Genomic DNA, 16,800 nt, shown 5'->3' with positions numbered 1-16,800 from the left:
GATAGGAGGGAGAGAGAGAAAAAGAGGGAGGGAGGGAAGGAAGGAAGAAGAGAAGGAGAAAGAGGGAGGGAAGGAAGGAAGGAGAAAGGACAGGAGGGAGAGAGAGAAAAGGAGGGAAGAAAGAAGGAAAAGAAGAGAGGAAAAAAGGAAGGGAGGGAGGAAGGGAGGACAAGGAATAGAAAAGCAATAAATGTAATTGGCAAATCAGTTGCTGCCTTTGAAACGCAGACCTATAAATCAAACGAGATAAGGTTTTTAAGGTTAACTGCCTTCTCATCTCAGAGGAGGTCAATTTAAATCACCAGGAGCCATCAGCGTGTCACCAGCCAGAAACTACCTGACGGAAGGTGCCCTGACGTCCGGAAGGAGCGGAGCCCGCCTCGCTGGGAGGGCCCACTTTGGAAGGAAGACGAGCCAGAGCCCTCCCCCTCCTCCCCGTCCTCCCCCAGCCCAGTCTGGCAGTGACCCCCCCCAGACCCCCCATGCCCGGCCCAGGAGAAGGAGGGGCCCAATGCTGCCTCTGGTGTAGGAGGGCTTCTCCCGGGCCTCTGGACAACTCTCTGCCCTCCCCAGGGGGGTCTTCGCTTTCTGGCCTTGCTTTTCCTCGCCTGTACGGTGAGGTGCTGCCCTCTCCTTCCACCCCCAGCCCAGGCTCATCGAGGCTGCCTGGGGGCTCGCACGGGGAGCCGGGGCCAGCTTCTGATCTCCTCGGGGCTCTGGGAAGACCACCCCGGATCCTTCAGTCCTGCTCCGCCCTGAAAAAGGGCCACAGATTTAGAGGGGGTAGGAACCTCAGAGGCCATCTGGCCCAACACGGTCATTTTACAGATGAGGAAACTGAGGTCAGGTCACTCAGAGCTGGGATTTGAACCCTGCACCTCCGCTTCCAGTGCTCTTTGCAAGTCTCATGAAGAGCTGGGTGACCCTGGGCAAGTCACTTAGCTTCTGACAGCCTCAGTTTCCTTATCTGTAAAATGGGGGTAATAATATTGATTTGATCCTCATAACTGCTGAGAGGATCAAATAAGATAATAATTGTAAAGCGCTTAGTACAGTACCTGGCACATAGTAGGTACTATCTAAATACTAGCTATTATTCTCATCTTAAAGTGGTATATAAATGCTAACTTGCTAAGATGAGGATGATGCTAGGAAAGGAACTGGGGGAGCTCCACGCCACACAGTCTCCTCCCCAGGGCCTTGTGGAATGTACCCAGAGACCACAAAACTGTGTCCTTTGAAAGTAAACTCGTTACACAAGAAAGATGCTTTTCATTAGACCTTTATAGGGCCCTGCACCATTAACTTTAATCATGCTACTTTCACATCTTCCTGCCCAACCAGGGAAGAGGTGATATGTGATTGTAGGCTGGCACTCTCTTACTTCAAACTACTTGTCCCCAGATAGATCAAAATCCCACCTCGGGTCAGCAGGCCCCATGTCCCGCCTTCCAAGAGAAGCTAGCAAGGGGGGCAGCCAGGTGGTGCAGCAGATAGGGCACCGGCCCTGAAGTCAGGAGAACCTGAGTTCAAATCTGACCTCAGACCAAACGCTTGACACTTACTAGCTGTGTGACCCTGGGCAAGTCACTTAACCCCAACTGCCTAAAAAATAAATAAATAAAATAAAAATAATTCACTAAGGAACCTGTCTAGGTCCATGGAATAACCTTAAAAGAAGAAAAAAAGAATCCCTTCTTCATTCTCCAAACTCCAAGCCAAATCTGGCCTGCTTCACTTAAACTGAAGGTTCTTAACCCAGGATCCATGAATTTTGGAAAAAAAAGAAAAGTTGATAAGTATTTTACTCTGTTCTCTTCCTTCATGACCCCATGTATTTTATTTTATGAACTTAAAAATGTGTGCATTTTGTTGGTGGAAGCAAATCCCTTCCTAGTGTGGAAATGCCCTCTACCAAAGCACCTTCTGTCTTAGAGCTGCCTAAAGCAGGGAAAAGGTCAGTGATTTCCCCAGGGTCACCAGCCAGTGTCTGACAGTCAGAGGCGAAACTCGAACTCAGGACATACCGACTTCAAGGCCAGCTATCTGCCTTTCATCTCAGTACTGATTAGACAAACATGATTTCTCTCTCTATCCACCCAAGGCACGGACTTGTAAACTGAACTCATGTGCAAAACACAAGGTCCTAATTGGCTCAGGTGGGATGAGACCCAAGTGAGCAAAGGAATTTTTTCAAAGAGCAGAAGATTAGAGGGAGCTAAGTGGCACAGTGGAGTGTGCCTGGAGTCAGGAAGTCCTGGGTTCAAAATCGGACTCAGACACATAACACTCACTAGCTGTGTGACCCTGGCCAAGTCACTTAACCCCAACTGCCTCACAAAAAAAACAAACACAAAAACAAAACAAAAAAACTCTAAAATAAAAAGAAAGAGCAGAGGATTAAGAATGTGCCTGAAAATAAATCTGCAATAGAAAAATACAGGAAAAAAATCCTCCTGGAGGCTGGAGGAGGCAGAAGGCCCACAGCCAACTCTTTGGCCTCATTCAGCCCCCTGGTCAGTTAAACATTATGATTCCCGCAGGTATAATGGATCCTTTCTAGGATGCTGTCTGTTCCTACCGGCCACAGCAAGAAGCAGTAAATGAGGCCGCTGCACCTGCTGAGATCAGAACCTGAGAGTGGGGAGGGAGAAGAGGCCGTGTGCCACCCAGGGAGGCTGAGGGCTGGCTCTGAGGGGAAGGGACCCACGCTTCCCCTGGGGGCTGCACCCAGCTGCCACCCTGCCCGGCTCAGGCCCCGGGGGGCCAGGAGGAGAGAGAAACCAGGGTGGGGTACAGATACAGAGGCCAAAGGCGGCCTCTGGCTGGCCAGCTTCTGTAAAAGAGGCCCAGGGAGGTCTCCCAACAACTAATCAAGGACTCCCTAAGGACCCACCATGTGCCAGGTGACGGGAAAAAAGGCCGCAATGAAGAGGGTCCTGCCCTGGAGTGCCTTACTTTCTATTGGGAGAGATGGGGATAAAGACAAGGACCATACGGGTCGGCACCACGAAATGACCTGGCTAGGGTCACTCGGCCAGTAAGGGCTTCCTGGCTGTGGCCTCCAGCTGGAACTGCCTCCTTTCTGGGACATCTTTAAAAAGTGTGTACGCATTACACGTGATCACTGCCCTAACTCCCAGGGCCAGAACAGGGAAGGGCATCCACACCAAGGTGTCCACTGAGCTAGAAGGCGACAGCCTCGAGGGCAGGGAGCACTCTGAGCTGTTCTGTCCTCATCACCCCGGCATCCGGCACAGGGCTTGAGCAGTTATTTTTAAACCAGACTTGTGATTTCACTGGTATGGGGAGGTCCTGGTTGGTGAAGGTACTAGCATCTGGGAGGATCAGGAAAGGCCTAACCCCTCTGTACCTCGGTTTCCCTGTGTGTAAAATGGAGACAATAATATTTGTACCATTTAACGTCTTAAGGCCGTGGAGAGGACCAACTGAATAGTGCCGTAAGACACTATGTACATAATATTATTACTGTTGTTAGGGAGAGTACAATATAGTGGCCGCCCAGCTGGATTCAGAGTCAGGAAGACCAGCGTTCGAATATTTAACATTATATATTAAATATACATATAGATTATGGTCATGTTTATTTAATTAAATTTATTATTTATTATTAGTAAATACATTAATTAAATATGTAACTATAAACATATATACATATTTAAGCTTAAAACCACACTAAGGCTTTTGGGACACCATATATATGTATAAATATATATATATGTGTGTGTGTGTATGTATATACATGTGTGTATATATATATATATATATACATATGTGTGTGTATATATATAAGAGACAGTGTGGTGCAGTGGCTGGAGCGCCTGGCTTCAATCCCTCCCCTGATGTTCATTAGATAACTGCACCACACTGTCTCTGCGTAAAGGGGTAGGCTTAGTTAGTCTGGGTGTTCCCTGGTGTAAGGGTCTTGTGTGTTTCTAAGTAACTGCACGTTGTCTCCCCCATTAGAAGGTGAGCTCCTGGAGGGCAGGGGCTGTGTCTGTCTCTCTCTGTGTCCCTAGCACTTAGCACGGTACTGGGCACACAGTGGGTGCTTAACAAATGCTCGATGATTGACGGTTAAACGAAGCATCAGTGAGCTCTGGCGTGGCCACGCCCTCTCGGTCAGCAGCATCCCTGAGAAGGAAGCTTCCTCCTGCCGCTCAGCGGCATCAGTGACCACCCCGGGTAGACGGCCTGGGCCCACACCTGGTCACAGAGGGAGGGGGCCGTCTCAGAAGGAGAAACAAAGCCCGTTAACTGTAACGTGGCGACAGGCGGCTTCACCCACCAGGATGCCGCTTCCACAGACGGCTCAGACGGCCGCACTGTAGAGGCTAACCCGGCACAAGGTGCTGGGATTCTACAGCTTCTTTGGGGGGGCGGCACCCATCTGGGCAGACCCAGCGAGGCCTTGGAGGACCCCCAAAGGCCCTGGCTGCAAGGGAGAGCAGAGGTCAGCCAGCCCACTCTTGGGCGTTTTACAGATGAAGAAACTGAGGCCCAGGCTAGCTCTTCCCATTACCCCGGGAGGGCACGGCATCCACAGCACTCTAGCCAAAGAGATCGTCCTCTCAGCCTCATCCCTTCAGAAAGCAGGATTAGCCTCTGGGGCCTCTGAAACCCCCAATGTTCTGTTCTTTCCTTAAATCCTGAGCACTCAGCACAGTGCCTGGCACATAGGAAGCGCCTAGTAAATGATTGTTGACTGACTAACAGAACATCGGTACTTGGAGCATCCAAGACTGCCAAGTTCTTCCTAATCAGACAGGCAATGCGAATGTGAGGCAAGGGAACTCAACCTGGGGCGAGATTCAAAGGTGGTGTGTTTGAATCCTGATTCTGCCATTTCCTCCCTCGGCTATTTAGTCTGTAAAATGAGGAAATGGATGACGGATGGGGGGCAGTGTGGAGGAAGAGAAAATAAACACTTGTTAACTGAAAATAAACTAAATAAAATAAAATAAAATGAGGTTGGATTAGACAACCTCTAAGCTGCCTTCCACACTATCTGTGCTCATATCTTTAACCTTTCTGTGGCCCTGAGATTCTGGGAAATGGGAAGAAACTTGAGACGCTCCGAGAAATCAGACCACAAAAACGTGGTCAGACGCTCTGAGGTATTCCCGGCATCTCATTCATTCATCTAATGGTGTCCGATTTTCTTCCAACAGCCTCACTGCCCGCAGGCTACCTGTCTATAGCCTCAGCCCCTTCTTAGACCAAGGAGATGGATGCCAGAAAGCAAGGGGAATGAGATCCACCAATCAATCAATCAATCAACAAAAAAGTACTGATCACCTCCTAAATGCTAGGCAGACTTTGGGAGTACAACAGCAGCCAGTTCTCGGCTCAAGGAAATTGCTTTCTACTGGGAGAGGTGACAACATGTACATATATAAATGGGTATATACAGGATAAATGCCATGCCATACAGAAGCCATTTATGAAGTGTCTTTTAAGGGCTGGGCTCTGCTAAGCACTGGGGATATAAAAAAGGAAAATATGCAAAAAAAAGACAAAAAACAAAAAACAAAAGACCGTGCTCTCAAACGGCTATTCATAGTCTAAGGGCAGACAACCTACATCCAGGATAAATGAGGCAGCGTCAGGGGGACGGCAGTAAAATGAAGGAGACCTGGGAAAGGTTTCTTGAATAATGGTACTGCTTGAATCATCATCTAAGTTTTACTGATTAGCTTAGAACATTATGAACCCCTAGTGATGCAAACTGGAAGAAATTTAGGAGAAACCTGTGAGCTTACACAATTTCTTCTAGGCAAGAATAGTAAAAGTAATGCCCATAGGGAAGATTTTTCTTGGAAGACACATTTAAAAATATAACAAGTTTCTATCTCTGTAAAATGAGGAGGCTTAAACTAGATAACCTTTGGTTATCTGGTCAGTCCAACTCTGTACTTTGCTTTACAGTAATGGCATGACTTAATTAATAGAGTCACTGTCAGGTCCAACGTAAGTTAAAGACAGGAATCTGGTTTTTGTGCTTTCACTTTTTTTTTTTTTTGGCAAGGCAATTGGGGTTAAGTTTAAGACTTGCCCAGGGTCACACAGCTAGTGAGTGTCATCTGTCTGAGACTGGATTTGAACTCGGGTCCTCCTGATTCGGGGGGGGGGGCAGTGCGCTAGGCAGTGCGCTAGCCACTGCGCCACCTAGCTGACCCTGTGCTTTCACTTCTTAACTTCAAAAAGTTATGCATACATGTTAAATATATTTCAGATATGGAGTGTTGTATAGAATATTGGACTTGGAGTCAGGAGGACCCGGGTTCAAATCTCTCCTCTGACACTAGTAGCTGTGTGATCTCAGGCAAATCACTTAACTGCTCTGTGCATTATTTTCCTCAACTATAAATGAACAGGTTGCATTTCATGGCCTTTAAGGTCCTTTCCAGTTCTAAATCTCGATCTTGTAATCTAAATATATTGAAAAATAAATTTTTTGGCTGTGACTTCCTTGTAAAAAGAAAAAAAGAACGATACTGCTTTCAACAGAAATAGGGGTTTACAAGAAACACACTTGAAACAAAGAGACAGAATAAAGGTAAGGGCTGGAGCTGAACCTATTATGCTTCAGCTGAGGTAAAAAAAAAAAAGCAGGGGTAGCACCCATAATTTCAGAAAAAATAAAAGTAAATATAAACCTCATTGAAAGAGATAAGCAGGGGAACAACACTGTGCTAAAGGGTACCACAGAAATGAAGTCATATCAGTACTAAACAGACCTTCTCCAAATGGCATAGCATCCAAATTCTTAAAGGAAAAGTTAAATGAGCTGCAGGAGGAAATAGACGGCAAAACTATACTAGCAGGGGACCTCAACTTTCCCCTCTCAGAACTACATAAATCTAACTAGAAAATAAATAAGAGGTTAAGGAAAGGAGTATCATTTTTAGAAAAGTTAGATGTGATAGGCCTCTGATAGAAAAATGAATGGGAATAGAAATACCACCTTTTTCTCAACATTACATGGTACCTATACAAAAACTGACCATGAATTAAGGCATAAAAACCCCACAGACAAATAAGGAAAAGCAGAAATATTAAATGCATCCTTTTCAGATCATAATGCAATATATATTACATTCAACAAAGGGCCATGTAACATAAATTAAAAATTAATTGGAAATGAAATAATCTAATCCTAAAGAAAGAGTGAGTCAAAGAACAAATCACAGAAACAATCAATAATTTCCTTAAAGGGAATGACAACAATCAGACAGAATTTATGGGATTCAGCCAAAGCACTACTTACTTAGGGGAAATTTTATGTCACTAAACACTTGCATCAATATATTAGAGAAAAAGCAGATCAATGAATTGGGCATGCAATTTAAAAAAAAAAACTAGAAAAGGAACAAATTTAAAATCCTCCATTAGAGATCAAATCCTGCAATCCTGAAAATCAAAGGTGAGATTAATAAAATTGAAAGAAAGAAAACCACTGAACTAATTGTAGCTGATTTTATTAAAAAAAAAAAAAAAAAACAACAGCACAATATAATAAATAAACCATTGGTTAATTTGATTTAAAAAAAGATGAAAACTAAATTACCAGTGTCAAAAAATGAAAAGGGATTCACTACTAATGAAGAAAAAATTAAAGCAATTATTAGGAGATATTTTGCCCAATTATATGCCAATAAGTCTAACAATCTAAGTGAAATGGATGAATATTTTTAAAATATAATATAAATAATATAAATTGCCCAGATTAAATAACCCTATCTTAGAAATATAAATTTAACAAGTCATCATTGAGATCCCTAAGAAAAAATTCCCAGGACCAGATGGATTCACAAGTGAATTCTACCAAACATTTAAAGAACAATTAATTCCAATATTATATAAACTATTTGAAAAAATCGGCAAATAAAGAGTCCCACCAAATTCTTTTTATAACACTAATATGGTACTGATACTTACAGCCAGGAAGAGCAAAACAGAGAAAGAAAACTATAGACCAATTTCCGTAATGAATATTGATGCAAACATTTTAAATAAAATACTAGCAAGAAGATCACAGTATTAAATCACAAAAATCATACACTATTACCAGGTGGGATTCATACCAGGAATGCAGGGCTGGTTCAATAATAGAAAAACTATCAGCATAATTGGCCATAAAAATAACAAACCCAACAAAAATCATATGACTATTTCAACAGATGCAGAAAAGGCTTTTGATAAAATATATAAAATATAAAATAAAATCATTCTTATTAAAAGCACTAGAAAGCATAGAAACAAATGGAGTTTGCCTTAAAATGATAAGTAGTGTCTATCTAAAACCATCAGCAAGCATTATCTGTAATGGGGATAAGCTAGAAGCCTTCTCGGTAAGATCAGGGTGAAGGAAGGACGCTCATTATCACCACTATTACTAACTACAGCATGAGACAAGAAAAAAAGTCGACAGAATTAGAATGAGCAATGAGGAAACAAAACTATTACTCTTTTCAGACTATATGGTGATATACTTAAAGAACCCACTAAAAGACTAATTGAAATAATTAACAATTTCAGCAAAGTCTGAAGATATAAAGTAAACACACATAAATCATCAGTATTTCTGTACATTACCAACAAGAGATAGAGAAATTCCATTTAAAATAACTGCAGACAACGTAAAATACTTGGGTATCTACCGGCCAAGACAAATGCAGGAACTTTATGAACACAATTATAAAACACTAAAAGTCAGATCTAAACAACTGGAGAAATAGAAATCGCTCATGGGTAGGCTGATCCAATATAATTAAAAATGACAACTCTACCTAAGTTAGTTTACGTATTCAATGTCATACCAATCAAATTACCAAAAGACTATTTTATAGAGCTAGAAAAAATAATAACAAAATTCATCTAGAAGAACAAAAGATCAAGAATATCAAGGGAATCAATGAAAAAAATGTGAAAAAGGTGGCCGAGCTGTACCAGATCTCAAACTTACGAAGCAAAATCATCAAACCAATCTGGTACTGGCTAAGAAATCTGGTACTGGTGGATCAGTGCAATAATTAGATACACAATAATACACAGTGGTAAATGATCATGGTAAGCTAGTGTTTAATAAACCTAAAGGTCTAAATTTGGGGGGTGAGAACTCATGATTTGACAAAAATTGCTGGGAAAACTGGAAAGTAATCTGGCAGAAACTAGGTATATAACAATATCTCATACTGTATACCAAGATAAGGTCAAAATTGGTACATGTTATAAGTAAATTAGGAAAACATGGAATATTTTACACGTCAGATCTATGAATGAGAAGAATTTATGACCCAACAAGAGATAGAAGATCACAGGAAGTATAATGGATAATTTTGATTACATGAAATTAAAATGGTTTTGCACAAACAAAACCAATGCAGCCAAGATTAGAAGGAAAGGGAAAAATATATCATGTTTCCCTGATAAAGATCTCATTTCTCAAATATATAAAGAACTGAGTCAAATTCATAAGAATATGAGTCACTCCCCAATTGAAAGTCAGAGGATATAAATAGGTAGCTTTTGGAAAAAAGAAATCAAAGCAATCTATAGTCATACGAAAAAATTATTAGAGAATTAATTAGAGAAATTCAAATTAAAACAACTCTGAGATACTACCTTACACCTAAAAGATTGGTTAATATGACGGGAAAAATGACAAATGTTGGAGGAAATATGGAAAAATTGGGATGTTACTGCACTGTTTGTTGATGGAGTTGTGAACTGATCCAACCATCCTAGAAAGCAATTTGGAACTATGGCCAAAGGGCTAGAAAATTGCATACCCTCTAACCCAGCAATACCACCTACTAGATCCACATCCCAAAGAGATCTAAGAAAAAGACAAAGGACCTTTCTTGGTGGCAAAGAATTAGGAATTGAGGGGAGGCCCATCAACTGAGGAATAGCCAAACAAGTTGTGGTTTATCATTGTGATGGAATACTATTGTACTATAATAAATGATGAGCAGTACGGTTTCAGAAAAACCTGGAAAACTTATGTGAACTGATGCAAATTGAAGTGAGCAGAACCAGGAGAATATTGTACATGGTAACAACAACATTGTACAAAGATCAACTGTGAATGACTTAGCTATTCTCAGCAATACAATGATCCTGGACAATTCTGAAGGACGTAAGATGAAAAATGTTATCCACCTCCGGAGAAAGAACTGATGGATTCTGAATGTAGACTGAAGCATAATTTTTTTTTGCTTTATCTTTCTTGCTTTTTTTGCAAAGTGGCTAATATGGAAACATATTTTGCATTTTTCACATGTATAACTGATATCACATTTCTTGCCTTCACAATGGGTGGGAGAAGGGGATGAGGGAAAGAATTTGGAACGCAAATTTAAAAAAAGAAATAAATTATATATGTGTGTGTATCTATCTATATCTGTGTGTATGTGTGTGTGGATATATAGATATATAGATTACACACACACACACACACACACACACACACACACAATTTTCCCTTAAAGAAGGGGTGGTGGCTCTTTGGATTGGATGAACTGTTTTTTTCTGGAATCAGCTATAGTTGTTAATGTCTCAAGGGCACCCCATTCACAAAGGTCCTAGGAAGCTATATCTGTATAGCCTTACTGTGTGGTCCTATTTAGTAAAAGGGTTTTGAAAAACACAGAAAGAGGGAATTTTGAAAGAGGGATGGGTTGATGGAAAAAGGTGATGAGCTGGTTTGGACATATTGAATCTTCTATGTGTCTCCAGAACATCCAATTTGAAATGTCCAGAATGTAACTGATGATGCAGGCCTGGGGCTCAGGAGAAAGTGAGACTTTCTGGGAAATATAAATTTGCATGGAAATGAAAATAAAACTCATCAGTGATGGGATCACCAAGAGATAGAATACAGAAAGACAAAAGAAGTGTGCCCAGGACAGAACTCGGAGAAAACTCCAAGTTGGGGGTATGATGCAAATGATGAGCTAGGGTGAAGAGAAGGCGTGGTCAGACAGGTACGAAGAGAACCACCTGGTGGTGGTGTCATGAAAACCCAGGGAAGAGAGAATGTGCTGCAGGATGGGGGTGGGGGGTCACTAGGGTACAATACAACAGTGGGGTCAAGAAGCACAAACACTGAGAAAAGATCATCCGACCTGGCAATGAAGGGTCACTGATGACTTCGGAGAGAGCCATTTCAGTTGAATTATAAAGTCATAAGCCGTACCACAAAGGGTTTAGGAGTAAACAAGGCGAAACCAAGTTGAGATGAGTTGCCATTTTCTACGATTTTGGCTGAGACTACTGTGAGGTGATGGCAGGGTCTAGTGAAGGTTTTTAAGGATGGGGAGGACATGGGTATGTTTGAAGACAGTTGAGGTGGAACCAGTGGATGGGGAGAGACTCAGGATGGAAAGATGGGGTGGTAGTAATGATCGAGCGGACAATGTGACAGAGAAGACTGGAGGGGATAGAATCAGGGGCACAGGTAGAGGGACTGGCCTTAGAAAGGGGAAGGACATTATCAGAGACTAGAAGAAGAACAACAGTAGAGGATGAGGTCAAAGGGTTTTAAGATGAAAAGGGGAAAGGACAGAGCTGATGGTGAATGGTCTCAGTCTTCACAAAGGAGTCTGTGATGAGGTCATCAGCTGAGAAAGGCAGGAAAGGGAAGCCTTGAGGAGAGAAGAGAAGAGAAGCTTCTGTGGGGAACGAGATGGACTCAGTCAGAGAACAGAAGGGATACCTGGATGCAGTGCCTGGTTGAGATGAAAGGATGTACTCCAGTTAGCCCAGCTGCGTGCCTCCCTCCTCTTCCTGAGCAGGAGGAGGCAGCTCGAGGGATCTGAGCTCAGAGAACGCCGCGGAGTTGAACAGGCCAACTCTGGGGCTGAGAACGAAGTCAGAGCCGGGGAATGACCAAGAAAGTCCTGAGGGGTGGGGGGATCTGTGGTCGGGGTGAAGAACAGAATTAGGAGCAGTACCCCATCTTACTTGCAACGCTGGTCTAGGATGATGGCGGCAGGGACATGACACCCTCTAATGTGTCCCTGGGTCCACAAGCCACAACATCTCAATAACCCAGAATGCCCAGGGAGCAATATTCTGGTTAAGTGAATTTTCTGATTAACCTTTGCTGACTTCCGATTAACCAGACCTCTTTGTCTTGTTGAAAATTTCTCCAGTTTTTTCCTTTAAAGTCCTCTGATGAGTCTCCCCATGAGACTGGGGTGACCCTGGGCTCTGGAAGGCTGGGCCAACGGGGACACCGGCAGGTCCCAGTGAGCCAGAAAGGCTCAGCATAAAAGTTGGCAACAAACTCTACTTTCTGACACTCGAGGGCCCCATCACCTAATCTGAAGAAGCTTAGCATCTGACTGTCAGCAAGGGCCTGGATTTTTCATCCACAGACTCTTTCAAAGACCACCCACTAAAATGGACGGGACGGGGCTGAGACCTATACCGGTGGGTGGAATATCCAAATGAATGAAATCACAGATTGCTGAGGTCTTAGTCTACTTTGCCTCAGTTTCCCCATCTGTAAAATGGAGACAATGGTAATGTTTATAATACCTACCTCATGGGGTGGTTGTGGGCCAACATGCTAATGTGTGGAAAGTCCTTTGCAAACCTTGAAGCACCATATATACGGTCAATTATTATCATCGTTGTTATAGATTACATATTATATATATGTATACATCATGTACACTTGGAGTCTTAGTGAGTTGCTTGAGACACTGAGAGGTTGAGGGACTTGCCTACAGTCACACAGCCAGTTATGTCAGAGGTAAGGCTTGAATCCAGACCTTCCTGACTCCAAGGCTGGTGCTCTATCCACTTCCTTGCATTGTGCTCAACCTCAGTAAGTAGATAAACTCTGCTCTGCATCTGTCGAGCCCCTAGCCCAATCACTTCCTGCGACTCCCAGATGGGGAGTAAGACAGACCACAGTAACCCACTGCCATCCACAAGGGGTCTTTGCTGACACAGCATCCTTTGCTCCCTAAAGGAGTATTACAGCAGCCAGACAGCAGGAAGTAGAAAATTCTAGGTTTAAATACTGCCTCTAATGCCAGTTGGACGACTCTGGGCAAGTCGTTTCACTTATTTGAGCCTTGGTTTCCTGATCTGAAAAACAAGGCGGTCAGACTCTAGACCCAAGGGCCCCCTCTCCCCAGTTCAGGGTGTCTGATACAAACACCAGGCACTCCCCACCTTCCCAGATCAAGGCTTGGGGGAAACACCCCCAGCCTCTGGAGGTCCGGCAGCCCACTTGTGACGGAAAGATCCCGACGGAGCAAAGTCCCCTTTCTCGTCTCAGCTTTGTCATTGACTCTCTGGGCTTCAGCTTGGTCAGCGGGAAACCGAGAGGAGGGGGGAGATGGTCTCTGAGGTCCCTCCCGGTGCTGACAGCCTGGGATAATTTCATCTTTCCTCAATGACTCAGGATCTTGGGGGCCTCGGGGCCTCATTTTGAACATTAGCTCCCAATAAACAGACTGGGGAGCTAAGAGAATGAGAGGCATCCATATGGACCCCTGGAGTTATTCAGGGAATTATCTGCCTTGGGGGAAAAAAAAAAAGGCAATCCCTGACATCAGCTGGCTTTCTTATGGCCTAGGGTTCAAATTCTGCCTTTGCCACTTAGTACATGTGTGACTTGGGGGAAAATCTCTTAACCTCTTTTCTGTAAAATGAGGGAACAGAATTAGTCAGACATGAGACCCCTTCCAGCTCAACAGCTACAAATCCAGGTCCAATTTGCCTATTTTTCCTAAAAATCTGGCGCATTACTCATTCTAGGTCAGGAGGTCTCTTGTCAACACGCCTCACCCTGTCCTCCCCCCCCCCCCGACCTTTTCCTTATTCTATTTCAAACTGCTTCAATTCCGTCCATGCAATCCACTAGAATAATGAACCATGTCTAAACTAAGGAAAGGAGCCTGGGAAGTCAGAACCAAGGTCATGCAGAACAACAGATTTGAAACGATGTCTGAGAGGGCTGCTGTCCTCTGCCACTACTACCTGGGTACCCCCTGGGCAAGTCCTTGACTCCTCTGGGACTCAGTCCCCTCATCCATAAAAAGGAGAAGTTGGATCAGGCTGATCTGTGAACCTAGGACCTTGCTTTTCAAATCCTAACACACTATCCTTCATATAAACAAAGGAAAACTTGTCGAGATACTGCCCAGTAGAGTGGAAAGAGCCCCCTCCCATCAAGAGTAAGAAAGCAGGAGTGCAAATCTGTTGCTTTCTACCACAGTGAACTAATGCAGACTGCTTCCCCTCTGGGGCATCGGCTTTCTCATCTGTAAAAAGGACGAGGCTGGATTTGATGAGCTCTAAGAGAAGGTAGGAAGCTGGGCGGCGCTCGAGAAAAGGCGTGAGATCTGGAATCAGAGGAGCTGGGTTCAGAGCCCAGCTCCATCATTTCCCACCTGTGTGACCTGGGGCAAGTCATCTAACCCAGAGGGCACCTCAGAGGGCATCGAGCTAGGCCAAACCCCATCCTACAGAGGACCTGGGGTCCTCTGATTCCCAGTCCAGCCTGACTGCCCTGTACAAGTCTAAGTGCCCTGATCTAAGCCACAGATTTAGGGCTGGAAGGGGAGTGTACACGTGAGCTGGTCCAACTCCTCATTTTACAGAAGAGGAAGCTAGGGCCAAGAAGATTAAGAGCCTCCCCAAGGTCACACAACAATAATAGTAACAATAACAGCAGCGGCTAAGGTTCTGGAGGTTAAAAGGCTCTCCCGAGGTCACAAGGTAACAACAGTAACAGCTAAGATTTAGATAGCACTAATTATGTGCCAGGCACCGTGCCAAGTGTCTTACAATTATCACCTCATTTGATCCTGACAACAACCCTTCCAGGGAGGTGCTGTTATTGTCCCCATTTTACAGATGAGGAAACTGAGGCAGACAGAGGTTCACCCAGCTAGTGAGTGCCTGAGGCTGCATTTGAACTCTGGCCTTCCTGCCTCCAGGCCCAACATTTTATGCACTGAGTAAGAAAGAGACAGAGCTAGAACGGGAACCCGGGTCTTAGGATTCTGAATCCATGTTCTTTGAATAATTGCCTTTCTGGTAGCAATGCCGGCTAGCGCCCTGAGATAGCCGCATTCTCACAGCGGCACCCCTCGTGGCCAACCCTTGCAACAGCAGCTTCCATTCAATGAAATCGACCATTTGTTAACGTCAGTCTAGAAAGAAAAATCGCTACAATTTAGCAAAGCTGCACGAGGACGGCTTTTCAGGCCTAGACTCTCCCTCGTGGCGCTCACAACGAGCTGCAAAATGCAAGCCCTGGCCTAGCAGCTAACCGCGAAAAAGGGAAAAAGCATCATCCCAGAAGATGTCATCATCCCCCTCCCCCGTAACATGCCCAGCCCATCGAGCCGATCGGGTCCTCTCCCCGCTTCCTTAAGCTCAGCTGCCCCCCAAACTGATTCTCGGGGGTCATCTATGCAGGGCCCCGGCCCAAAGCACGGACCACCATCGGGCCCACCACGACAGCTGCCCCTTTTGTCCTCGCACACACAGCCCACCAGCCTCTTCCCCCTCGAAGGAGGGACTTTTCTGGCAAAGTGCATGCGCACTTCGGGAAACCTCCTTCCAGCTCCCACCTCGAAACCAACTGTCACCTAGGGCCGCGATGGCGCGCCCCCGCCCCCACGCCAGCCACACCAGAAGGCGCTGGGGGGCGCTCTCGAGGCTGATGTCCGCCTGACGCGCTTGGATGGCGCCCCCTCCCCCGCCCCACCCAGTGCGGGAGTCCCGCGGGGCAGGCCGGAGGGGTGGGAGCGGTGGGAGGGGAGCCCCTGCGCCCCTGCACCCCCGGATCGCGCCCCCCCCAGGCTCACCTGCTGATGCGCGGGGTGGAGCCGGGACAGGTGGCCGGATCCCCGTCGTGCACGTAGGCTGCCCACGGCCACGGCCACGGCCACGACCACGGCCGCCGCCGCCGCAGCCGCCGCTGCCGCGGCTCCTGCTGCTCCTGCTGCTGCTGCTCCTGCTCCTGTTCCCGCGGTTCCAGCAGCTGCTGCGGCTGCTCCCGCGGCTGCTCCCGCTCCAGCTGCTGCCGCAGCTGCTGCTGCTCCCGTGGCTGCTCCAGCTTCCACTGCTGCGGCCGCCGGCGCGGCCCCTCCTCCTGCACCGGCTCCGGCTCCGGCTCCGGCTCCAGCTTCAGCTGCGGCGGCCGAGCTCCAGCCGAGTCTCCGCCCCGGATGGAACCTGGCGATGCCCGCGCCGAGGCCTCGTTCCGCGCCGCGAGCGCCGCCCCGCCCTCCCCCCGCTGGGCAGACCCCCTCCCGCGCACTCCCCGCGGCTCAGGCTCGCCCACGCCGTCCGTCCGGCCAGCCGGCCCCAACGGCCCCGCGGCTGCCCACAGCTAGCGCCAGCTGCTTCTGCTCATGCTCAGTGGCCGCGGCTCGGCTCCTTGCGGCTCCGCGCACGGCATTGTGGGACGCGTAGTTCCCCACCCTGGGAATTGTAGTTCTCCCGCCTCCTTGCGGAGCGAGGGAAGGGCTTGCCAGGACGAATCAGGGATGCATCCCAGAGCAAACCCGCAGAAGTCCCGGAGCCAGGGCCGTGCCATGTATTTCTTCGTATATCCATATAGTTGTTCATGGTATAGGAGAGGAAAAGTGGGGTGCTCCCGATCACGTCGAGTGACCCCCGAGCGAATGGCCACCGGCCCTCTTAGGGCCTCGAATAGGGGTCCATAGATGCAGAGGAGCAGGGACTTTGCCCCGCCTCCTCACTTTGCAGAAGAGGAAACTGAGGCCCAGAGAGAGGGGA

The 16,800-nt window shown here is 46.1% G+C and overlaps 1 protein-coding gene across 1 annotated transcript in view; it reads right to left on the bottom strand.

Moving 5' to 3' along the window:
• The window catches only part of LOC114050548 (protein O-linked-mannose beta-1,4-N-acetylglucosaminyltransferase 2-like), a 36,668-nt gene extending 20,724 nt beyond the window's left edge, over positions 1 to 15,944 (bottom strand). The window contains exon 1 of the mRNA XM_027872327.1: positions 15,864 to 15,944. The gene's annotated coding sequence lies outside the window, so the exon portion shown is untranslated. The remainder of the gene's footprint in view (positions 1 to 15,863) is intronic.
• Positions 15,945 to 16,800: the final 856 nt, after the last annotated feature.

The sequence above is a fragment of the Vombatus ursinus genome, unplaced genomic scaffold, assembly GCF_900497805.2.
Source record: "Vombatus ursinus unplaced genomic scaffold, bare-nosed wombat genome assembly UNPS02014799.1, whole genome shotgun sequence".
Classification (NCBI taxonomy): Eukaryota; Metazoa; Chordata; class Mammalia; order Diprotodontia; family Vombatidae; genus Vombatus; species Vombatus ursinus.
This window is presented reverse-complemented; position numbering and strand designations above follow the sequence as displayed.